Source organism: Neolamprologus multifasciatus, chromosome 16, assembly GCF_963576455.1.
Source record: "Neolamprologus multifasciatus chromosome 16, fNeoMul1.2, whole genome shotgun sequence".
NCBI lineage: Eukaryota > Metazoa > Chordata > Actinopteri > Cichliformes > Cichlidae > Neolamprologus > Neolamprologus multifasciatus.
In genome coordinates this window covers 822,369-848,302 of record NC_140454.1, presented here as the reverse complement: position 1 = coordinate 848,302, position 25,934 = coordinate 822,369, and the positions used below count along the sequence as shown (strand labels likewise).

The following is a 25,934-nucleotide window of genomic DNA, read 5'->3' as shown; positions in this document are numbered from 1 at the left end:
AAGAGTCTTTCCAACACTGAAAAGCACAAAGGCCAACTTTGACATTAAAAGGTGTAAAAACAAGTACAAGATATTTACAATAAGCAGACCTCAGTGCAAGAAAGAGTCTTTCCAACACTGAAAAAGCACAAAGGCCAACTTTGACATTAAAAGGTGTAAAAACAAGTACAAGATATTTACAATAAGCAGACCTCAGTGTGAGAAAGAGTCTTTCCAACACTGAAAAGCACAAAGGCCAACTTTGACATTAAAAGGTGTAAAACAAGTACAAGATATTTACAATAAGCAGACCTCAGTGTGAAGAAAGAGTCTTTCCAACACTGAAAAGCACAAAGGCCAACTTTGACATTAAAAGGTGTAAAAACAAGTACAAGATATTTACAATAAGCAGACCTCAGTGTGAGAAAGAGTCTTTCCACCACTGAAAAAGCACAAAGGCCAACTTTGACATTAAAAGGTGTAAAACAAGTACAAGATATTTACAATAAGCAGACCTCAGTGTGAGAAAGAGTCTTTCCAACACTGAAAAAGCACAAAGGCCAACTTTGACATTAAAAGGTGTAAAAACAAGTACAAGATATTTACAATAAGCAGACCTCAGTGTGAGAAAGAGTCTTTCCAACACTGAAAAAGCACAAAGGTCAACTTTGACATTAAAAGGTGTAAAAACAAGTACAAGATATTTACAATAAGCAGACCTCAGTGTGAGAAAGAGTCTTTCCAACACTGAAAAAGCACAAAGGCCAACTTTGACATTAAAAGGTGTTCAAACAAGTACAAGATATTTATAATAAGCAGACCTCAGTGTGAGAAAGAGTCTTTCCAACACTGAAAAAGCACAAAGGCCAACTTTGACATTAAAAGGTGTTCAAACAAGTACAAGATATTTATAATAAGCAGACCTCAGTGTGAGAAAGAGTCTTTCCAACACTGAAAAAGCACAAAGGCCAACTTTGACATTAAAAGGTGTAAAAACAAGTACAAGATATTTACAATAAGCAGACCTCAGTGCAAGAAAGAGTCTTTCCAACACTGAAAAAGCACAAAGGCCAACTTTGACATTAAAAGGTGTTCAAACAAGTACAAGATATTTACAATAAGCAGACCTCAGTGTGAGAAAGAGTCTTTCCACCACTGAAAAAGCACAAAGGCCAACTTTGACATTAAAAGGTGTTCAAACAAGTACAAGATATTTACAATAAGCAGACCTCAGTGTGAGAAAGAGTCTTTCCAACACTGAAAAAGCACAAAGGCCAACTTTGACATTAAAAGGTGTTCAAAACAAGTACAAGATATTTATAATAAGCAGACCTCAGTGTGAGAAAGAGTCTTTCCAACACTGAAAAAGCACAAAGGCCAACTTTGACATTAAAAGGTGTAAAAACAAGTACAAGATATTTACAATAAGCAGACCTCAGTGTGAGAAAGAGTCTTTCCAACACTGAAAAAGCACAAAGGCCAACTTTGACATTAAAAGGTGTTCAAACAAGTACAAGATATTTACAATAAGCAGACCTCAGTGTGAGAAAGAGTCTTTCCAACACTGAAAAAGCACAAAGGCCAACTTTGACATTAAAAGGTGTAAAAACAAGTACAAGATATTTACAATAAGCAGACCTCAGTGTGAGAAAGAGTCTTTCCAACACTGAAAAAGCACAAAGGCCAACTTTGACATTAAAAGGTGATCAAACAAGTACAAGATATTTACAATAAGCAGACCTCAGTGCAAGAAAGAGTCTTTCCAACACTGAAAAAGCACAAAGGCCAACTTTGACATTAAAAGGTGTAAAAACAAGTACAAGATATTTACAATAAGCAGACCTCAGTGTGAGAAAGAGTCTTTCCAACACTGAAAAAGCACAAAGGCCAACTTTGACATTAAAAGGTGTAAAAACAAGTACAAGATATTTACAATAAGCAGACCTCAGTGTGAGAAAGAGTCTTTCCAACACTGAAAAAGCACAAAGGCCAACTTTGACATTAAAAGGTGTTCAAACAAGTACAAGATATTTACAATAAGCAGACCTCAGTGTGAGAAAGAGTCTTTCCAACACTGAAAAAGCACAAAGGCCAACTTTGACATTAAAAGGTGTTCAAACAAGTACAAGATATTTACAATAAGCAGACCTCAGTGTGAGAAAGAGTCTTTCCAACACTGAAAAAGCACAAAGGCCAACTTTGACATTAAAAGGTGTAAAAACAAGTACAAGATATTTACAATAAGCAGACCTCAGTGTGAGAAAGAGTCTTTCCAACACTGAAAAAGCACAAAGGCCAACTTTGACATTAAAAGGTGATCAAACAAGTACAAGATATTTACAATAAGCAGACCTCAGTGCAAGAAAGAGTCTTTCCAACACTGAAAAAGCACAAAGGCCAACTTTGACATTAAAAGGTGTTCAAACAAGTACAAGATATTTACAATAAGCAGACCTCAGTGCAAGAAAGAGTCTTTCCAACACTGAAAAGCACAAAGGCCAACTTTGACATTAAAAGGTGTAAAAACAAGTACAAGATATTTACAATAAGCAGACCTCAGTGCAAGAAAGAGTCTTTCCAACACTGAAAAAGCACAAAGGCCAACTTTGACATTAAAAGGTGTAAAACAAGTACAAGATATTTACAATAAGCAGACCTCAGTGCAAGAAAGAGTCTTTCCAACACTGAAAAGCACAAAGGCCAACTTTGACATTAAAAGGTGTAAAAACAAGTACAAGATATTTACAATAAGCAGACCTCAGTGTGAGAAAGAGTCTTTCCAACACTGAAAAGCACAAAGGCCAACTTTGACATTAAAAGGTGTAAAACAAGTACAAGATATTTACAATAAGCAGACCTCAGTGCAAGAAAGAGTCTTTCCAACACTGAAAAAGCACAAAGGCCAACTTTGACATTAAAAGGTGTAAAAACAAGTACAAGATATTTACAATAAGCAGACCTCAGTGTGAGAAAGAGTCTTTCCAACACTGAAAAAGCACAAAGGCCAACTTTGACATTAAAAGGTGTAAAAACAAGTACAAGATATTTACAATAAGCAGACCTCAGTGTGAAGAAAGAGTCTTTCCAACACTGAAAAGCACAAAGGCCAACTTTGACATTAAAAGGTGATAAAACAAGTACAAGATATTTACAATAAGCAGACCTCAGTGCAAGAAAGAGTCTTTCCAACACTGAAAAGCACAAAGGCCAACTTTGACATTAAAAGGTGATCAAACAAGTACAAGATATTTACAATAAGCAGACCTCAGTGCAAGAAAGAGTCTTTCCAACACTGAAAAAGCACAAAGGTCAACTTTGACATTAAAAGGTGTAAAAACAAGTACAAGATATTTACAATAAGCAGACCTCAGTGTGAGAAAGAGTCTTTCCAACACTGAAAAAGCACAAAGGCCAACTTTGACATTAAAAGGTGTAAAAACAAGTACAAGATATTTACAATAAGCAGACCTCAGTGTGAGAAAGAGTCTTTCCAACACTGAAAAGCACAAAGGCCAACTTTGACATTAAAAGGTGATCAAACAAGTACAAGATATTTACAATAAGCAGACCTCAGTGCAAGAAAGAGTCTTTCCAACACTGAAAAAGCACAAAGGCCAACTTTGACATTAAAAGGTGATCAAACAAGTACAAGATATTTACAATAAGCAGACCTCAGTGCAAGAAAGAGTCTTTCCAACACTGAAAAAGCACAAAGGTCAACTTTGACATTAAAAGGTGTAAAAACAAGTACAAGATATTTACAATAAGCAGACCTCAGTGTGAGAAAGAGTCTTTCCAACACTGAAAAGCACAAAGGCCAACTTTGACATTAAAAGGTGTAAAACAAGTACAAGATATTTACAATAAGCAGACCTCAGTGTGAGAAAGAGTCTTTCCAACACTGAAAAAGCACAAAGGCCAACTTTGACATTAAAAGGTGTAAAAACAAGTACAAGATATTTACAATAAGCAGACCTCAGTGTGAAGAAAGAGTCTTTCCAACACTGAAAAAGCACAAAGGCCAACTTTGACATTAAAAGGTGTAAAACAAGTACAAGATATTTACAATAAGCAGACCTCAGTGTGAGAAAGAGTCTTTCCACCACTGAAAAAGCACAAAGGCCAACTTTGACATTAAAAGGTGTAAAAACAAGTACAAGATATTTACAATAAGCAGACCTCAGTGTGAGAAAGAGTCTTTCCAACACTGAAAAAGCACAAAGGCCAACTTTGACATTAAAAGGTGTTCAAAACAAGTACAAGATATTTACAATAAGCAGACCTCAGTGTGAGAAAGAGTCTTTCCAACACTGAAAAAGCACAAAGGCCAACTTTGACATTAAAAGGTGTTCAAACAAGTACAAGATATTTACAATAAGCAGACCTCAGTGTGAGAAAGAGTCTTTCCAACACTGAAAAAGCACAAAGGCCAACTTTGACATTAAAAGGTGTAAAAATAAGTACAAGATATTTACAATAAGCAGACCTCAGTGTGAGAAAGAGTCTTTCCAACACTGAAAAAGCACAAAGGCCAACTTTGACATTAAAAGGTGTAAAAACAAGTACAAGATATTTACAATAAGCAGACCTCAGTGTGAGAAAGAGTCTTTCCACCACTGAAAAAGCACAAAGGCCAACTTTGACATTAAAAGGTGTTCAAACAAGTACAAGATATTTACAATAAGCAGACCTCAGTGTGAGAAAGAGTCTTTCCAACACTGAAAAAGCACAAAGGCCAACTTTGACATTAAAAGGTGTTCAAACAAGTACAAGATATTTATAATAAGCAGACCTCAGTGTGAGAAAGAGTCTTTCCAACACTGAAAAAGCACAAAGGCCAACTTTGACATTAAAAGGTGTAAAAACAAGTACAAGATATTTACAATAAGCAGACCTCAGTGTGAGAAAGAGTCTTTCCAACACTGAAAAAGCACAAAGGCCAACTTTGACATTAAAAGGTGATCAAACAAGTATAAGATATTTACAATAAGCAGACCTCAGTGCAAGAAAGAGTCTTTCCAACACTGAAAAAGCACAAAGGCCAACTTTGACATTAAAAGGTGTTCAAACAAGTACAAGATATTTACAATAAGCAGACCTCAGTGCAAGAAAGAGTCTTTCCACCACTGAAAAGCACAAAGGCCAACTTTGACATTAAAAGGTGTAAAAACAAGTACAAGATATTTACAATAAGCAGACCTCAGTGCAAGAAAGAGTCTTTCCAACACTGAAAAAGCACAAAGGCCAACTTTGACATTAAAAGGTGATAAAACAAGTACAAGATATTTACAATAAGCAGACCTCAGTGCAAGAAAGAGTCTTTCCAACACTGAAAAGCACAAAGGCCAACTTTGACATTAAAAGGTGTAAAAACAAGTACAAGATATTTACAATAAGCAGACCTCAGTGCAAGAAAGAGTCTTTCCAACACTGAAAAAGCACAAAGGCCAACTTTGACATTAAAAGGTGTAAAAACAAGTACAAGATATTTACAATAAGCAGACCTCAGTGCAAGAAAGAGTCTTTCCAACACTGAAAAAGCACAAAGGCCAACTTTGACATTAAAAGGTGTAAAAACAAGTACAAGATATTTACAATAAGCAGACCTCAGTGCAAGAAAGAGTCTTTCCAACACTGAAAAAGCACAAAGGCCAACTTTGACATTAAAAGGTGATCAAACAAGTACAAGATATTTACAATAAGCAGACCTCAGTGCAAGAAAGAGTCTTTCCAACACTGAAAAGCACAAAGGCCAACTTTGACATTAAAAGGTGTAAAAACAAGTACAAGATATTTACAATAAGCAGACCTCAGTGCAAGAAAGAGTCTTTCCAACACTGAAAAAGCACAAAGGCCAACTTTGACATTAAAAGGTGTAAAAACAAGTACAAGATATTTACAATAAGCAGACCTCAGTGCAAGAAAGAGTCTTTCCAACACTGAAAAAGCACAAAGGCCAACTTTGACATTAAAAGGTGATCAAACAAGTACAAGATATTTACAATAAGCAGACCTCAGTGCAAGAAAGAGTCTTTCCAACACTGAAAAAGCACAAAGGCCAACTTTGACATTAAAAGGTGTAAAAACAAGTATAAGATATTTACAATAAGCAGACCTCAGTGTGAGAAAGAGTCTTTCCAACACTGAAAAAGCACAAAGGCCAACTTTGACATTAAAAGGTGTAAAAACAAGTATAAGATATTTACAATAAGCAGACCTCAGTGCAAGAAAGAGTCTTTCCAACACTGAAAAAGCACAAAGGCCAACTTTGACATTAAAAGGTGTAAAAACAAGTACAAGATATTTACAATAAGCAGACCTCAGTGTGAGAAAGAGTCTTTCCAACACTGAAAAAGCACAAAGGCCAACTTTGACATTAAAAGGTGTAAAAACAAGTATAAGATATTTACAATAAGCAGACCTCAGTGCAAGAAAGAGTCTTTCCAACACTGAAAAAGCACAAAGGCCAACTTTGACATTAAAAGGTGTAAAAACAAGTACAAGATATTTACAATAAGCAGACCTCAGTGTGAGAAAGAGTCTTTCCAACACTGAAAAAGCACAAAGGCCAACTTTGACATTAAAAGGTGTAAAAACAAGTACAAGATATTTACAATAAGCAGACCTCAGTGTGAGAAAGAGTCTTTCCAACACTGAAAAAGCACAAAGGCCAACTTTGACATTAAAAGGTGTTCAAAACAAGTACAAGATATTTACAATAAGCAGACCTCAGTGTGAGAAAGAGTCTTTCCAACACTGAAAAAGCACAAAGGCCAACTTTGACATTAAAAGGTGTTCAAACAAGTACAAGATATTTACAATAAGCAGACCTCAGTGTGAGAAAGAGTCTTTCCAACACTGAAAAAGCACAAAGGCCAACTTTGACATTAAAAGGTGTAAAAACAAGTACAAGATATTTACAATAAGCAGACCTCAGTGTGAGAAAGAGTCTTTCCAACACTGAAAAAGCACAAAGGCCAACTTTGACATTAAAAGGTGATCAAACAAGTACAAGATATTTACAATAAGCAGACCTCAGTGTGAGAAAGAGTCTTTCCAACACTGAAAAAGCACAAAGGCCAACTTTGACATTAAAAGGTGATCAAACAAGTACAAGATATTTACAATAAGCAGACCTCAGTGCAAGAAAGAGTCTTTCCAACACTGAAAAGCACAAAGGCCAACTTTGACATTAAAAGGTGTAAAAACAAGTACAAGATATTTACAATAAGCAGACCTCAGTGCAAGAAAGAGTCTTTCCAACACTGAAAAAGCACAAAGGCCAACTTTGACATTAAAAGGTGTAAAAACAAGTACAAGATATTTACAATAAGCAGACCTCAGTGCAAGAAAGAGTCTTTCCAACACTGAAAAGCACAAAGGCCAACTTTGACATTAAAAGGTGTAAAAACAAGTACAAGATATTTACAATAAGCAGACCTCAGTGTGAGAAAGAGTCTTTCCAACACTGAAAAGCACAAAGGCCAACTTTGACATTAAAAGGTGTAAAAACAAGTACAAGATATTTACAATAAGCAGACCTCAGTGCAAGAAAGAGTCTTTCCAACACTGAAAAAGCACAAAGGCCAACTTTGACATTAAAAGGTGATCAAACAAGTACAAGATATTTACAATAAGCAGACCTCAGTGCAAGAAAGAGTCTTTCCAACACTGAAAAAGCACAAAGGTCAACTTTGACATTAAAAGGTGTAAAAACAAGTATAAAAACAAGTATAAGATATTTACAATAAGCAGACCTCAGTGTGAGAAAGAGTCTTTCCAACACTGAAAAAGCACAAAGGCCAACTTTGACATTAAAAGGTGTAAAAACAAGTATAAGATATTTACAATAAGCAGACCTCAGTGCAAGAAAGAGTCTTTCCAACACTGAAAAAGCACAAAGGCCAACTTTGACATTAAAAGGTGTAAAAACAAGTACAAGATATTTACAATAAGCAGACCTCAGTGCAAGAAAGAGTCTTTCCAACACTGAAAAAGCACAAAGGCCAACTTTGACATTAAAAGGTGTAAAAACAAGTACAAGATATTTACAATAAGCAGACCTCAGTGTGAGAAAGAGTCTTTCCAACACTGAAAAAGCACAAAGGCCAACTTTGACATTAAAAGGTGTTCAAACAAGTACAAGATATTTACAATAAGCAGACCTCAGTGTGAGAAAGAGTCTTTCCAACACTGAAAAAGCACAAAGGCCAACTTTGACATTAAAAGGTGTTCAAACAAGTACAAGATATTTACTAATAAGCAGACCTCAGTGTGAGAAAGAGTCTTTCCAACACTGAAAAAGCACAAAGGCCAACTTTGACATTAAAAGGTGTAAAAACAAGTACAAGATATTTACAATAAGCAGACCTCAGTGAAGAAAGAGTCTTTCCAACACTGAAAAAGCACAAAGGCCAACTTTGACATTAAAAGGTGTAAAAACAAGTACAAGATATTTACAATAAGCAGACCTCAGTGTGAGAAAGAGTCTTTCCAACACTGAAAAAGCACAAAGGCCAACTTTGACATTAAAAGGTGTAAAAACAAGTACAAGATATTTACAATAAGCAGACCTCAGTGTGAGAAAGAGTCTTTCCAACACTGAAAAGCACAAAGGCCAACTTTGACATTAAAAGGTGTAAAAACAAGTACAAGATATTTACAATAAGCAGACCTCAGTGTGAGAAAGAGTCTTTCCAACACTGAAAAGCACAAAGGCCAACTTTGACATTAAAAGGTGTAAAAACAAGTACAAGATATTTACAATAAGCAGACCTCAGTGTGAGAAAGAGTCTTTCCAACACTGAAAAAGCACAAAGGCCAACTTTGACATTAAAAGGTGTAAAAACAAGTATAAGATATTTACAATAAGCAGACCTCAGTGCAAGAAAGAGTCTTTCCAACACTGAAAAAGCACAAAGGCCAACTTTGACATTAAAAGGTGTAAAAACAAGTACAAGATATTTACAATAAGCAGACCTCAGTGTGAGAAAGAGTCTTTCCAACACTGAAAAAGCACAAAGGCCAACTTTGACATTAAAAGGTGTTCAAACAAGTACAAGATATTTATAATAAGCAGACCTCAGTGTGAGAAAGAGTCTTTCCAACACTGAAAAAGCACAAAGGCCAACTTTGACATTAAAAGGTGTAAAAACAAGTACAAGATATTTACAATAAGCAGACCTCAGTGTGAGAAAGAGTCTTTCCAACACTGAAAAAGCACAAAGGCCAACTTTGACATTAAAAGGTGTAAAAACAAGTACAAGATATTTACAATAAGCAGACCTCAGTGTGAGAAAGAGTCTTTCCAACACTGAAAAAGCACAAAGGCCAACTTTGACATTAAAAGGTGTTCAAACAAGTACAAGATATTTACAATAAGCAGACCTCAGTGTAAGAAAGAGTCTTTCCAACACTGAAAAAGCACAAAGGCCAACTTTGACATTAAAAGGTGTAAAAACAAGTACAAGATATTTACAATAAGCAGACCTCAGTGTGAGAAAGAGTCTTTCCAACACTGAAAAAGCACAAAGGCCAACTTTGACATTAAAAGGTGATCAAACAAGTACAAGATATTTACAATAAGCAGACCTCAGTGCAAGAAAGAGTCTTTCCAACACTGAAAAAGCACAAAGGCCAACTTTGACATTAAAAGGTGTCAAACAAGTACAAGATATTTACAATAAGCAGACCTCAGTGCAAGAAAGAGTCTTTCCAACACTGAAAAGCACAAAGGCCAACTTTGACATTAAAAGGTGTAAAAACAAGTACAAGATATTTACAATAAGCAGACCTCAGTGCAAGAAAGAGTCTTTCCAACACTGAAAAAGCACAAAGGCCAACTTTGACATTAAAAGGTGTAAAAACAAGTACAAGATATTTACAATAAGCAGACCTCAGTGCAAGAAAGAGTCTTTCCAACACTGAAAAGCACAAAGGCCAACTTTGACATTAAAAGGTGTAAAAACAAGTACAAGATATTTACAATAAGCAGACCTCAGTGCAAGAAAGAGTCTTTCCAACACTGAAAAAGCACAAAGGCCAACTTTGACATTAAAAGGTGTTCAAACAAGTACAAGATATTTACAATAAGCAGACCTCAGTGCAAGAAAGAGTCTTTCCAACACTGAAAAAGCACAAAGGCCAACTTTGACATTAAAAGGTGTTCAAACAAGTACAAGATATTTACAATAAGCAGACCTCAGTGTGAGAAAGAGTCTTTCCAACACTGAAAAGCACAAAGGCCAACTTTGACATTAAAAGGTGATCAAACAAGTACAAGATATTTACAATAAGCAGACCTCAGTGCAAGAAAGAGTCTTTCCAACACTGAAAAGCACAAAGGCCAACTTTGACATTAAAAGGTGTAAAAACAAGTACAAGATATTTACAATAAGCAGACCTCAGTGTGAGAAAGAGTCTTTCCAACACTGAAAAAGCACAAAGGCCAACTTTGACATTAAAAGGTGTTCAAACAAGTACAAGATATTTACAATAAGCAGACCTCAGTGTGAGAAAGAGTCTTTCCAACACTGAAAAGCACAAAGGCCAACTTTGACATTAAAAGGTGTTCAAACAAGTACAAGATATTTACAATAAGCAGACCTCAGTGTGAGAAAGAGTCTTTCCAACACTGAAAAGCACAAGAGGCCAACTTTGACATTAAAAGGTGTTCAAACAAGTACAAGATATTTACAATAAGCAGACCTCAGTGTGAGAAAGAGTCTTTCCAACACTGAAAAGCACAAAGGCCAACTTTGACATTAAAAGGTGTAAAAACAAGTATAAGATATTTACAATAAGCAGACCTCAGTGTGAGAAAGAGTCTTTCCACCACTGAAAAGCACAAAGGCCAACTTTGACATTAAAAGGTGTAAAAATAAGTACAAGATATTTACAATAAGCAGACCTCAGGTGCAAGAAAGAGTCTTTCCAACACTGAAAAAGCACAAAGGCCAACTTTGACATTAAAAGGTGTTCAAACAAGTACAAGATATTTACAATAAGCAGACCTCAGTGTGAGAAAGAGTCTTTCCAACACTGAAAAAGCACAAAGGCCAACTTTGACATTAAAAGGTGTTCAAACAAGTACAAGATATTTACAATAAGCAGACCTCAGTGTGAGAAAGAGTCTTTCCAACACTGAAAAAGCACAAAGGCCAACTTTGACATTAAAAGGTGTTCAAACAAGTACAAGATATTTATAATAAGCAGACCTCAGTGTGAGAAAGAGTCTTTCCAACACTGAAAAAGCACAAAGGCCAACTTTGACATTAAAAGGTGTAAAAACAAGTACAAGATATTTACAATAAGCAGACCTCAGTGAGAAAGAGTCTTTCCAACACTGAAAAAGCACAAAGGCCAACTTTGACATTAAAAGGTGTAAAAACAAGTACAAGATATTTACAATAAGCAGACCTCAGTGTGAGAAAGAGTCTTTCCAACACTGAAAAAGCACAAAGGCCAACTTTGATATTAAAAGGTGTAAAAACAAGTACAAGATATTTACAATAAGCAGACCTCAGTGTGAGAAAGAGTCTTTCCAACATTGAAAAGCACAAAGGTCAACTTTGACATTAAAAGGTGTAAAAACAAGTACAAGATATTTACAAAAAGCAGACCTCAGTGTGAGAAAGAGTCTTTCCAACATTGAAAAGCACAAAGGTCAACTTTGACATTAAAAGGTGTAAAAACAAGTACAAGATATTTACAATAAGCAGACCTCAGTGTGAGAAAGAGTCTTTCCAACACTGAAAAAGCACAAAGGCCAACTTTGACATTAAAAGGTGTAAAAACAAGTACAAGATATTTACAATAAGCAGACCTCAGTGTGAGAAAGAGTCTTTCCAACACTGAAAAAGCACAAAGGCCAACTTTGACATTAAAAGGTGTAAAAACAAGTATAAGATATTTACAATAAGCAGACCTCAGTGCAAGAAAGAGTCTTTCCAACACTGAAAAAGCACAAAGGCCAACTTTGACATTAAAAGGTGTAAAAACAAGTACAAGATATTTACAATAAGCAGACCTCAGTGTGAGAAAGAGTCTTTCCAACACTGAAAAGCACAAAGGCCAACTTTGACATTAAAAGGTGTTCAAACAAGTACAAGATATTTACAATAAGCAGACCTCAGTGTGAGAAAGAGTCTTTCCAACACTGAAAAAGCACAAAGGCCAACTTTGACATTAAAAGGTGTTCAAACAAGTACAAGATATTTACAATAAGCAGACCTCAGTGTGAGAAAGAGTCTTTCCAACACTGAAAAAGCACAAAGGCCAACTTTGACATTAAAAGGTGTTCAAACAAGTACAAGATATTTATAATAAGCAGACCTCAGTGTGAGAAAGAGTCTTTCCAACACTGAAAAAGCACAAAGGCCAACTTTGACATTAAAAGGTGTAAAAACAAGTACAAGATATTTACAATAAGCAGACCTCAGTGTAGAAAGAGTCTTTCCAACACTGAAAAAGCACAAAGGCCAACTTTGACATTAAAAGGTGTAAAAACAAGTACAAGATATTTACAATAAGCAGACCTCAGTGTGAGAAAGAGTCTTTCCAACACTGAAAAAGCACAAAGGCCAACTTTGACATTAAAAGGTGTAAAAACAAGTACAAGATATTTACAATAAGCAGACCTCAGTGTGAGAAAGAGTCTTTCCAACACTGAAAAGCACAAAGGTCCAACTTTGACATTAAAAGGTGTAAAAACAAGTACAAGATATTTACAATAAGCAGACCTCAGTGCAAGAAAGAGTCTTTCCAACACTGAAAAAGCACAAAGGTCAACTTTGACATTAAAAGGTGTAAAAACAAGTACAAGATATTTACAATAAGCAGACCTCAGTGTGAGAAAGAGTCTTTCCAACACTGAAAAAGCACAAAGGCCAACTTTGACATTAAAAGGTGTAAAAACAAGTACAAGATATTTACAATAAGCAGACCTCAGTGTGAGAAAGAGTCTTTCCAACACTGAAAAAGCACAAAGGCCAACTTTGACATTAAAAGGTGTTCAAACAAGTACAAGATATTTATAATAAGCAGACCTCAGTGTGAGAAAGAGTCTTTCCAACACTGAAAAAGCACAAAGGCCAACTTTGACATTAAAAGGTGTAAAAACAAGTACAAGATATTTACAATAAGCAGACCTCAGTGTGAGAAAGAGTCTTTCCAACACTGAAAAAGCACAAAGGCCAACTTTGACATTAAAAGGTGTAAAAACAAGTACAAGATATTTACAATAAGCAGACCTCAGTGTGAGAAAGAGTCTTTCCAACACTGAAAAAGCACAAAGGCCAACTTTGACATTAAAAGGTGTTCAAACAAGTACAAGATATTTACAATAAGCAGACCTCAGTGTGAGAAAGAGTCTTTCCAACACTGAAAAAGCACAAAGGCCAACTTTGACATTAAAAGGTGTTCAAACAAGTACAAGATATTTATAATAAGCAGACCTCAGTGTGAGAAAGAGTCTTTCCAACACTGAAAAAGCACAAAGGCCAACTTTGACATTAAAAGGTGTAAAAACAAGTACAAGATATTTACAATAAGCAGACCTCAGTGTGAGAAAGAGTCTTTCCAACACTGAAAAAGCACAAAGGCCAACTTTGACATTAAAAGGTGATCAAACAAGTATAAGATATTTACAATAAGCAGACCTCAGTGCAAGAAAGAGTCTTTCCAACACTGAAAAAGCACAAAGGCCAACTTTGACATTAAAAGGTGTTCAAACAAGTACAAGATATTTACAATAAGCAGACCTCAGTGCAAGAAAGAGTCTTTCCAACACTGAAAAGCACAAAGGCCAACTTTGACATTAAAAGGTGTAAAAACAAGTACAAGATATTTACAATAAGCAGACCTCAGTGCAAGAAAGAGTCTTTCCAACACTGAAAAAGCACAAAGGCCAACTTTGACATTAAAAGGTGTAAAAACAAGTACAAGATATTTACAATAAGCAGACCTCAGTGCAAGAAAGAGTCTTTCCACCACTGAAAAGCACAAAGGCCAACTTTGACATTAAAAGGTGTAAAAACAAGTACAAGATATTTACAATAAGCAGACCTCAGTGCAAGAAAGAGTCTTTCCAACACTGAAAAGCACAAAGGCCAACTTTGACATTAAAAGGTGTAAAAACAAGTACAAGATATTTACAATAAGCAGACCTCAGTGCAAGAAAGAGTCTTTCCAACACTGAAAAAGCACAAAGGCCAACTTTGACATTAAAAGGTGTTCAAACAAGTACAAGATATTTACAATAAGCAGACCTCAGTGCAAGAAAGAGTCTTTCCAACACTGAAAAAGCACAAAGGCCAACTTTGACATTAAAAGGTGTTCAAACAAGTACAAGATATTTACAATAAGCAGACCTCAGTGTGAGAAAGAGTCTTTCCAACACTGAAAAGCACAAAGGCCAACTTTGACATTAAAAGGTGATCAAACAAGTACAAGATATTTACAATAAGCAGACCTCAGTGCAAGAAAGAGTCTTTCCAACACTGAAAAGCACAAAGGCCAACTTTGACATTAAAAGGTGTAAAAACAAGTACAAGATATTTACAATAAGCAGACCTCAGTGTGAGAAAGAGTCTTTCCAACACTGAAAAAGCACAAAGGCCAACTTTGACATTAAAAGGTGTTCAAACAAGTACAAGATATTTACAATAAGCAGACCTCAGTGTGAGAAAGAGTCTTTCCAACACTTAAAAGCACAGAGGCCAACTTTGACATTAAAAGGTGTTCAAACAAGTACAAGATATTTACAATAAGCAGACCTCAGTGTGAGAAAGAGTCTTTCCAACACTGAAAAGCACAGAGGCCAACTTTGACATTAAAAGGTGTTCAAACAAGTACAAGATATTTACAATAAGCAGACCTCAGTGTGAGAAAGAGTCTTTCCACCACTGAAAAGCACAAAGGCCAACTTTGACATTAAAAGGTGTAAAAATAAGTATAAGATATTTACAATAAGCAGACCTCAGTGTGAGAAAGAGTCTTTCCAACACTGAAAAGCACAAAGGCCAACTTTGACATTAAAAGGTGTAAAAACAAGTACAAGATATTTACAATAAGCAGACCTCAGTGCAAGAAAGAGTCTTTCCAACACTGAAAAAGCACAAAGGTCAACTTTGACATTAAAAGGTGTAAAAACAAGTACAAGATATTTACAATAAGCAGACCTCAGTGCAAGAAAGAGTCTTTCCACCACTGAAAAGCACAAAGGCCAACTTTGACATTAAAAGGTGTAAAAACAAGTACAAGATATTTACAATAAGCAGACCTCAGTGCAAGAAAGAGTCTTTCCAACACTGAAAAGCACAAAGGCCAACTTTGACATTAAAAGGTGTAAAAACAAGTACAAGATATTTACAATAAGCAGACCTCAGTGCAAGAAAGAGTCTTTCCAACACTGAAAAAGCACAAAGGCCAACTTTGACATTAAAAGGTGTTCAAAACAAGTACAAGATATTTACAATAAGCAGACCTCAGTGCAAGAAAGAGTCTTTCCAACACTGAAAAAGCACAAAGGCCAACTTTGACATTAAAAGGTGTTCAAACAAGTACAAGATATTTACAATAAGCAGACCTCAGTGTGAGAAAGAGTCTTTCCAACACTGAAAAGCACAAAGGCCAACTTTGACATTAAAAGGTGATCAAACAAGTACAAGATATTTACAATAAGCAGACCTCAGTGCAAGAAAGAGTCTTTCCAACACTGAAAAAGCACAAAGGCCAACTTTGACATTAAAAGGTGTTCAAACAAGTACAAGATATTTACAATAAGCAGACCTCAGTGTGAGAAAGAGTCTTTCCAACACTGAAAAAGCACAAAGGCCAACTTTGACATTAAAAGGTGTTCAAACAAGTACAAGATATTTACAATAAGCAGACCTCAGTGTGAGAAAGAGTCTTTCCAACACTGAAAAGCACAAAGGCCAACTTTGACATTAAAAGGTGTTCAAACAAGTACAAGATATTTACAATAAGCAGACCTCAGTGTGAGAAAGAGTCTTTCCAACACTTAAAAGCACAGAGGCCAACTTTGACATTAAAAGGTGTTCAAACAAGTACAAGATATTTACAATAAGCAGACCTCAGTGTGAGAAAGAGTCTTTCCAACACTGAAAAGCACAAAGGCCAACTTTGACATTAAAAGGTGTAAAAATAAGTATAAGATATTTACAATAAGCAGACCTCAGTGTGAGAAAGAGTCTTTCCACCACTGAAAAGCACAAAGGCCAACTTTGACATTAAAAGGTGTAAAAATAAGTATAAGATATTTACAATAAGCAGACCTCAGTGTGAGAAAGAGTCTTTCCACCACTGAAAAGCACAAAGGCCAACTTTGACATTAAAAGGTGTAAAAATAAGTACAAGATATTTACAATAAGCAGACCTCAGTGTGAGAAAGAGTCTTTCCAACACTGAAAAGCACAAAGGCCAACTTTGACATTAAAAGGTGTAAAAACAAGTATAAGATATTTACAATAAGCAGACCTCAGTGTGAGAAAGAGTCTTTCCAACACTGAAAAGCACAAAGGCCAACTTTGACATTAAAAGGTGTAAAAATAAGTATAAGATATTTACAATAAGCAGACCTCAGTGTGAGAAAGAGTCTTTCCAACACTGAAAAGCACAAAGGCCAACTTTGACATTAAAAGGTGTAAAAACAAGTACAAGATATTTACAATAAGCAGACCTCAGTGTGAGAAAGAGTCTTTCCAACACTGAAAAGCACAAAGGCCAACTTTGACATTAAAAGGTGTAAAAACAAGTACAAGATATTTACAATAAGCAGACCTCAGTGTGAGAAAGAGTCTTTCCAACACTGAAAAGCACAAAGGTCAACTTTGACATTAAAAGGTGATCAAACAAGTATAAGATATTTACAATAAGCAGACCTCAGTGCAAGAAAGAGTCTTTCCAACACTGAAAAGCACAAAGGCCAACTTTGACATTAAAAGGTGTAAAAACAAGTACAAGATATTTACAATAAGCAGACCTCAGTGTGAGAAAGAGTCTTTCCAACACTGAAAAAGCACAAAGGCCAACTTTGACATTAAAAGGTGTTCAAACAAGTACAAGATATTTACAATAAGCAGACCTCAGTGTGAGAAAGAGTCTTTCCAACACTGAAAAGCACAGAGGCCAACTTTGACATTAAAAGGTGTTCAAACAAGTACAAGATATTTACAATAAGCAGACCTCAGTGTGAGAAAGAGTCTTTCCAACACTTAAAAGCACAAAGGTCAACTTTGACATTAAAAGGTGATCAAACAAGTATAAGATATTTACAATAAGCAGACCTCAGTGCAAGAAAGAGTCTTTCCAACACTGAAAAGCACAAAGGCCAACTTTGACATTAAAAGGTGTAAAAACAAGTACAAGATATTTACAATAAGCAGACCTCAGTGTGAGAAAGAGTCTTTCCAACACTGAAAAAGCACAAAGGCCAACTTTGACATTAAAAGGTGTTCAAACAAGTACAAGATATTTACAATAAGCAGACCTCAGTGTGAGAAAGAGTCTTTCCAACACTTAAAAGCACAGAGGCCAACTTTGACATTAAAAGGTGTTCAAACAAGTACAAGATATTTACAATAAGCAGACCTCAGTGTGAGAAAGAGTCTTTCCAACACTGAAAAGCACAAAGGCCAACTTTGACATTAAAAGGTGTTCAAACAAGTACAAGATATTTACAATAAGCAGACCTCAGTGTGAGAAAGAGTCTTTCCAACACTGAAAAGCACAGAGGCCAACTTTGACATTAAAAGGTGTTCAAACAAGTACAAGATATTTACAATAAGCAGACCTCAGTGTGAGAAAGAGTCTTTCCACCACTGAAAAGCACAAAGGCCAACTTTGACATTAAAAGGTGTAAAAATAAGTATAAGATATTTACAATAAGCAGACCTCAGTGTGAGAAAGAGTCTTTCCACCACTGAAAAGCACAAAGGCCAACTTTGACATTAAAAGGTGTAAAAACAAGTACAAGATATTTACAATAAGCAGACCTCAGTGCAAGAAAGAGTCTTTCCAACACTGAAAAAGCACAAAGGCCAACTTTGACATTAAAAGGTGTAAAAACAAGTACAAGATATTTACAATAAGCAGACCTCAGTGCAAGAAAGAGTCTTTCCACCACTGAAAAGCACAAAGGCCAACTTTGACATTAAAAGGTGTAAAAACAAGTACAAGATATTTACAATAAGCAGACCTCAGTGCAAGAAAGAGTCTTTCCAACACTGAAAAAGCACAAAGGCCAACTTTGACATTAAAAGGTGTAAAAACAAGTACAAGATATTTACAATAAGCAGACCTCAGTGTGAGAAAGAGTCTTTCCAACACTGAAAAAGCACAAAGGCCAACTTTGACATTAAAGGTGTAAAAACAAGTATAAGATATTTACAATAAGCAGACCTCAGTGTAAGAAAGAGTCTTTCCAACACTGAAAAAGCACAAAGGCCAACTTTGACATTAAAGGGTGTAAAAATAAGTATAAGATATTTACATTAAGCAGACCTCAGTGCAAGAAAGAGTCTTTCCACCACTGAAAAAGCACAAAGGCCAACTTTGACATTAAAAGGTGTAAAAACAAGTACAAGATATTTACAATAAGCAGACCTCAGTGTGAGAAAGAGTCTTTCCAACACTGAAAAGCACAGAGGCCAACTTTGACATTAAAAGGTGTAAAAACAAGTACAAGATATTTACAATAAGCAGACCTCAGTGTGAGAAAGAGTCTTTCCAACACTGAAAAAGCACAAAGGTCAACTTTGACATTAAAAGGTGTAAAAACAAGTACAAGATATTTACAATAAGCAGACCTCAGTGTGAGAAAGAGTCTTTCCAACACTGAAAAAGCACAAAGGTCAACTTTGACATTAAAAGGTGATCAAACAAGTACAAGATATTTACAATAAGCAGACCTCAGTGTGAGAAAGAGTCTTTCCAACACTGAAAAAGCACAAAGGCCAACTTTGACATTAAAAGGTGTAAAAATAAGTATAAGATATTTACAATAAGCAGACCTCAGTGCAAGAAAGAGTCTTTCCAACACTGAAAAAGCACAAAGGTCAACTTTGACATTAAAAGGTGATCAAACAAGTACAAGATATTTATAATAAGCAGACCTCAGTGCAAGAAAGAGTCTTTCCAACACTGAAAAAGCACAAAGGCCAACTTTGACATTAAAAGGTGTAAAAATAAGTATAAGATATTTACAATAAGCAGACCTCAGTGTGAGAAAGAGTCTTTCCAACACTGAAAAAGCACAAAGGCCAACTTTGACATTTAAAGGTGTAAAAACAAGTATAAGATATTTACAATAAGCAGACCTCAGTGTAAGAAAGAGTCTTTCCAACACTGAAAAAGCACAAAGGCCAACTTTGACATTAAAGGTGTAAAAATAAGTATAAGATATTTACAATAAGCAGACCTCAGTGCAAGAAAGAGTCTTTCCAACACTGAAAAAGCACAAAGGCCAACTTTGACATTAAAAGGTGTAAAAACAAGTACAAGATATTTACAATAAGCAGACCTCAGTGCAAGAAAGAGTCTTTCCAACACTGAAAAAGCACAAAGGCCAACTTTGACATTAAAAGGTGTAAAAACAAGTACAAGATATTTACAATAAGCAGACCTCAGTGTGAGAAAGAGTCTTTCCAACACTGAAAAAGCACAGAGGCCAACTTTGACATTAAAAGGTGTAAAAACAAGTACAAGATATTTACAATAAGCAGACCTCAGTGTGAGAAAGAGTCTTTCCAACACTGAAAAAGCACAAAGGCCAACTTTGACATTAAAAGGTGATCAAACAAGTACAAGATATTTACAATAAGCAGACCTCAGTGTGAGAAAGAGTCTTTCCAACACTGAAAAAGCACAAAGGCCAACTTTGACATTAAAAGGTGTAAAAATAAGTATAAGATATTTACAATAAGCAGACCTCAGTGTGAGAAAGAGTCTTTCCAACACTGAAAAAGCACAAAGGCCAACTTTGACATTAAAAGGTGATCAAACAAGTACAAGATATTTACAATAAGCAGACCTCAGTGTGAGAAAGAGTCTTTCCAACACTGAAAAAGCACAAAGGCCAACTTTGACATTAAAAGGTGTAAAAATAAGTATAAGATATTTACAATAAGCAGACCTCAGTGTGAGAAAGAGTCTTTCCAACACTGAAAAAGCACAGTGGCCAACTTTGACATTAAAAGGTGTTCAAACAAGTACAAGATATTTATAATAAGCAGACCTCAGTGCAAGAAAGAGTCTTTCCAACACTGAAAAAGCACAGAGGCCAACTTTGACATTAAAAGGTGTTAAAACAAGTACAAGATATTTATAATAAGCAGACCTCAGTGCAAGAAAGAGTCTTTCCACCACTGAAAAAGCACAAAGGCCAACTTTGACATTAAAAGGTGTTCAAACAAGTACAAGATATTTATAATAAGCAGACCTCAGTGCAAGAAAGAGTCTTTCCAACACTGAAAAAGCACAAAGGCCAACTTTGACATTAAAAGGTGTTCAAACAAGTACAAGATATTTATAATAAGCAGACCTCAGTGCAAGAAAGAGTCTTTCCACCACTGAAAAAGCACAAAGGCCAACTTTGACATTAAAAGGTGATCAAACAAGTACAAGATATTTACAATAAGCAGACCTCAGTGTAAGAAAGAGTCTTTCCAACACTGAAAAAGCACAAAGGCCAACTTTGACATTAAAAGGTGTAAAAATAAGTATAAGATATTTACAATAAGCAGACCTCAGTGCAAGAAAGAGTCTTTCCAACACTGAAAAAGCACAGAGGCCAACTTTGACATTAAAAGGTGTTCAAACAAGTACAAGATATTTATAATAAGCAGACCTCAGTGCAAGAAAGAGTCTTTCCAACACTTAAAAGCACAAAGGCCAACTTTGACATTAAAAGGTGTAAAAACAAGTACACGATATTTACAATAAGCAGACCTCAGTGTGAGAAAGAGTCTTTCCAACACTTAAAAGCACAAAGGCCAACTTTGACATTAAAAGGTGTAAAAACAAGTACAAGATATTTATAATAAGCAGACCTCAGTGTGAGAAAGAGTCTTTCCACCACTGAAAAAGCACAAAGGCCAACTTTGACATTAAAAGGTGTTCAAACAAGTACAAGATATTTATAATAAGCAGACCTCAGTGCAAGAAAGAGTCTTTCCAACACTGAAAAAGCACAGAGGCCAACTTTGACATTAAAAGGTGTTCAAACAAGTACAAGATATTTATAATAAGCAGACCTCAGTGCAAGAAAGAGTCTTTCCACCACTGAAAAAGCACAAAGGCCAACTTTGACATTAAAAGGTGTTCAAACAAGTACAAGATATTTACAATAAGCAGACCTCAGTGTGAGAAAGAGTCTTTCCAACACTGAAAAAGCACAAAGGTCAACTTTGACATTAAAAGGTGATCAAACAAGTACAAGATATTTACAATAAGCAGACCTCAGTGCAAGAAAGAGTCTTTCCAACACTGAAAAAGCACAGAGGCCAACTTTGACATTAAAAGGTGTTCAAACAAGTACAAGATATTTATAATAAGCAGACCTCAGTGCAAGAAAGAGTCTTTCCAACACTTAAAAGCACAAAGGCCAACTTTGATATTAAAAGGTGTTTAAACAAGTACAAGGTATTTACAATAAGCAGACCTCAGTGTGAGAAAGAGTCTTTCCAACACTTAAAAGCACAAAGGCCAACTTTGACATTAAAAGGTGTAAAAACAAGTACAAGATATTTATAATAAGCAGACCTCAGTGTGAGAAAGAGTCTTTCCACCACTGAAAAAGCACAAAGGCCAACTTTGACATTAAAAGGTGTTCAAACAAGTACAAGATATTTATAATAAGCAGACCTCAGTGCAAGAAAGAGTCTTTCCAACACTGAAAAAGCACAGAGGCCAACTTTGACATTAAAAGGTGTTCAAACAAGTACAAGATATTTATAATAAGCAGACCTCAGTGCAAGAAAGAGTCTTTCCAACACTGAAAAAGCACAAAGGCCAACTTTGACATTAAAAGGTGTTCAAACAAGTACAAGATATTTACAATAAGCAGACCTCAGTGCAAGAAAGAGTCTTTCCAACACTTAAAAGCACAAAGGCCAACTTTGATATTAAAAGGTGTAAAAACAAGTACAAGATATTTATAATAAGCAGACCTCAGTGCAAGAAAGAGTCTTTCCAACACTTAAAAGCACAAAGGCCAACTTTGATATTAAAAGGTGTAAAAACAAGTACACGATATTTACAATAAGCAGACCTCAGTGTGAGAAAGAGTCTTTCCAACACTTAAAAGCACAAAGGCCAACTTTGACATTAAAAGGTGTTCAAACAAGTACAAGATATTTATAATAAGCAGACCTCAATGTGAGAAAGAGTCTTTCCAACACTGAAAAAGCACAAAGGCCAACTTTGACATTAAAAGGTGTAAAAACAAGTACAAGATATTTACAATAAGCAGACCTCAGTGTGAGAAAGAGTCTTTCCAACACTGAAAAAGCACAAAGGCCAACTTTGACATTAAAAGGTGTAAAAACAAGTACAAGATATTTATAATAAGCAGACCTCAGTGTGAGAAAGAGTCTTTCCAACACTGAAAAAGCACAAAGGCCAACTTTGACATTAAAAGGTGTAAAAACAAGTACACGATATTTACAATAAGCAGACCTCAGTGTGAGAAAGCGAGGTGGGGAGGGGGTACTCACCTTCCACTTCACTGACACGCATCAGCATCCAGTTCTTCATGAGAAGAGGGGGAGGATGAGAGGGCGATGTACTCACCTTTACTGACACGCTCAGTATCAGTGTCCCACGCTTCATCAGAAGAGATGGCGCTCAGGATACTGTCATCAAGGATCCTGATGACTTCAGAAAGGTCTCGTTCTTGGGACGTTCAACGATGTAGTCAAGACAGCCTGTAAGGAAACAAAGTTTAAAATAACAGTAGGAATGTAGTAAACACCCAGTGCTAAAGCTACAGGCTACATTCATATCAGACTGAATGACACTTTACTTGTTCATGTGAGAAGAAAACAAGATTTCAACTATGTCCACAATCATTAAGTGAAACATCCAAATCTCTGCCAAGGCAGCTCACTCTGTGCACACTACACTTTTAAGGTAACAGTATTGTATTTTGTATACATTCATTTTGTTTATTTGTTCTTTTTAAACCTTCATGCAAACACTACGTTGGAGTAGGTAATGTATAATAGGTACTGATGTGTAAAGAACTGGACATGAATAGCATACATGTCCAGTTAATAACTTCGCAGCTCATTCCCGTATTTTTTTTTAATTCTTTCATTAACAATGTAAAATATAAAACAACATTTAATCTCCCCATGTACCAATTCCATGTCCTAAATATTGCTAATACAAAAAAGGCAGTAGAACTCCACGCACAATTTTAAAAATAAAACACATTTTTGTAACAGTTTGACTTCATGATTATTTTTTATATTATTTCATTTTATTTATTTTTTTATTTTTTTATCATCGCATTATGTAGCTGGGAAAAAGTTATAGTTTATTTAAATGAAGCCTTTGATCCAGAGAAGAAAATGATGTCAGGGGATCTGGTGTGTTTACTCCTATATGTTCTACCATTGTGAGGAGATGCTGTTACCATAGAAACACATATATATATATATGTATATTTGGGGGAGGGGGGCATTTTACGAATTTTAAGCTAATTTTAACCATTTCATTGGAAAAAAGTGTCAAATTTGAAGGCTTCAGATGAAAGTAACACCCTTTTTCACATTCATACACCACTCGGTAATAAATTCTACTCCTCTCCTGGAAAATTTAAAGCATAAAAGCAATTTGCCAGAAAAAGTCTTGGAACACACTTATTTTGATCACATTAAAACGTGATATTAACACTGGAACCTGTAAAATTACTATAGTCATCTAGTGACTCTTGAAATAATTGAAGAAATTTTGAAATGTACCAGGTGTCTGTCGACGAGTCGGGGTCCACGGTCTTCAAGCTTCGCTGTTATGATGAAACACAAGTACGAAAGATCCAAAGATGCAGTAGTTGTTGTCGCTTTGTAGTAAAATCCGCTCTGTAGAAATATTCTCCAAACGTTATCTTTCCACAAGCTGAGCTTGGAGCAGGTCAAGACAAGTCCGAGAGCAAGTGTAAAGGAACGACTGGAACCTTGTGCAGCATTTATATACCTACAGCCGCCGTGGTTACGGTTGCTAACATACATGTGCACGTGATAGAACTATATGAGCTGAGCCCATCAGTGTGATTTACAGTAAAGTTATGGTCATTTATAGTTACTGCCTTTGTCACCCTTTATGTGGGATGTCTAATAACCATGTAGGTATATCCAGAAATAAACACAGATATTAGAAAGCAGTAAGTCAGTACCTGAGATGTTTGTTTGAGTGAATAACATTAGCATAGCTCATGCTAATAGTACAGCTTCACATTTTTCTTTTCAAAGGTAACAACAACTTAGCGTTCTCGCTACTTACCATGCTGTAATACAGGTATATGCTAGCAATGACAACATTTAACAAATGTTTTTTAACATGCTAGCCGTGCTAGTTAGCCTTAGGATTGCTTGAGGTCTTGTTTCCAGCTCTAGTTGTCATAAGGGAACTTAGGCCTGTGTAGGGTTGCCAACCGTCCCTTAAAAAACGGAATCGTCCCGTATTTAGAAACAAAAGTACACGTCCCGTATTGAGCTAATAAGGGACGCACTTTGTCCCGTAATACAGTGAGAATCAAAAGTAGTCTATAAGTTTTAATGTAATTAACGCTTTGTTTGAAAACATAATTCCCAGCCCCGCCCCTGCTTTGTGACCAATGAGCTGACAGCACACTTATGACAATTCGAGTATGACAATTCAGATTACCGCTCATCTCATTGGTTGAGGAAAGGTCGCTTGCGGAGAAAATACCGGAAGACAACAGATGACCACAACAAAAAGCATGGCCAACAGGGAAACAAACGCCGACACTGCGGTGCAAGTCTCAGACGACAGTACACCTGAAGCTGGGCAAACACTGCGATTTTCAAACTGCACGATTGGCTCGCAGGGGTTATAAGTTCGTAGGTCACGATGCAGGTCTCACACTATACCGCCCGATGCTCTGATGCGACCTGAGTCACACTGTGCCTCCATAAAATGAAGGTTATAACAGAAAATCTGTCGCTCGCTCTCCCTCTTTGTCTTTCACTCACACAGACACACACCACCATCAACTTTGCTAAATTACTAATGACAAACATGATCAGGCAGCTGTGATTGAGCAGCAATGTAAATCCAACTATTTTCACGGTTGTTGTGGTCGTGATAATTTGGTGATGCCACATCGAAAAGGCTCGGATGAGCTTTCCAAAGTTCTACAAGTTGTGCCTCCATCGCTTGAGTCCAGATCACACGCTGCACAGCCGTGCTGCTCCGTCTTTTTCACCGACGTTTACGTGTTTGCGCGTGAGCAGTGTGAGCGGCTGCGGTGACACCCTCACGAGCGATTGATGATCGGGAGCTGGTCGTGAGGTGTTAATCGCTTCTCGTTACCCCACGTATACTACACGATGCACGATGAAGGCCAAAATCGGGCCGATCACCAAATTGGTCGCACGACTCAAAAATCGGCTCAAAATGGGCCAAAAATCGCACAGTGTGAGCCAGGCATTAGACCAGCAATGTTTGTTCCTCTCAGAGAAAGAAAAAAAGGCTGCAAAAGTGCAGGGAAGAATGGGAAAAGGAAAACACCTGGCTGGAAAAGTGCACGATAACACCTATAAAGCGCACTGCACTGTGTGCCGGTGTTGTGCCAAAGTAGGTATCCCCGACAGAATTTGTTTCCCCTGTGCTGGGAGCACGCAAGAAGTACTGATGTTTTCATTTTGTGAAGTTACATTACCATTCAGTTTGAGGGTTACAACAGAAAATTA

General features: G+C 36.2%; 3 long non-coding RNA genes across 4 annotated transcripts; 1 reads left to right on the top strand and 2 right to left on the bottom strand.

Moving 5' to 3' along the window:
• Positions 1-307: 307 nt before the first annotated feature.
• LOC146499941 (uncharacterized) lies at positions 308-16,152 on the bottom strand. The gene is made up of 3 exons (XR_014869899.1): positions 7,623-16,152; positions 2,434-3,752; positions 308-2,331 (listed from the first exon to the last, which is right to left on the bottom strand). It is a non-coding gene; the product is annotated as an uncharacterized LOC146499941 (long non-coding RNA).
• A 5,026-nt stretch (positions 16,153-21,178) lies between these two features.
• LOC146499939 (uncharacterized) lies at positions 21,179-24,753 on the bottom strand. Of its 2 annotated transcripts, XR_014869898.1 has the most exons (4): positions 24,502-24,753; positions 23,964-24,007; positions 21,659-22,922; positions 21,179-21,251 (listed from the first exon to the last, which is right to left on the bottom strand). It is a non-coding gene; the product is annotated as an uncharacterized LOC146499939 (long non-coding RNA). The 2 variants fall into 2 exon arrangements; XR_014869897.1 differs by lacking the exon at positions 24,502-24,753 and having other exon boundaries at positions 23,964-24,188.
• On the top strand, positions 21,210-21,775 carry LOC146499940 (uncharacterized). Its single transcript, XR_014869900.1, has 2 exons — positions 21,210-21,519; positions 21,722-21,775. It is a non-coding gene; the product is annotated as an uncharacterized LOC146499940 (long non-coding RNA).
• Positions 24,754-25,934: the final 1,181 nt, after the last annotated feature.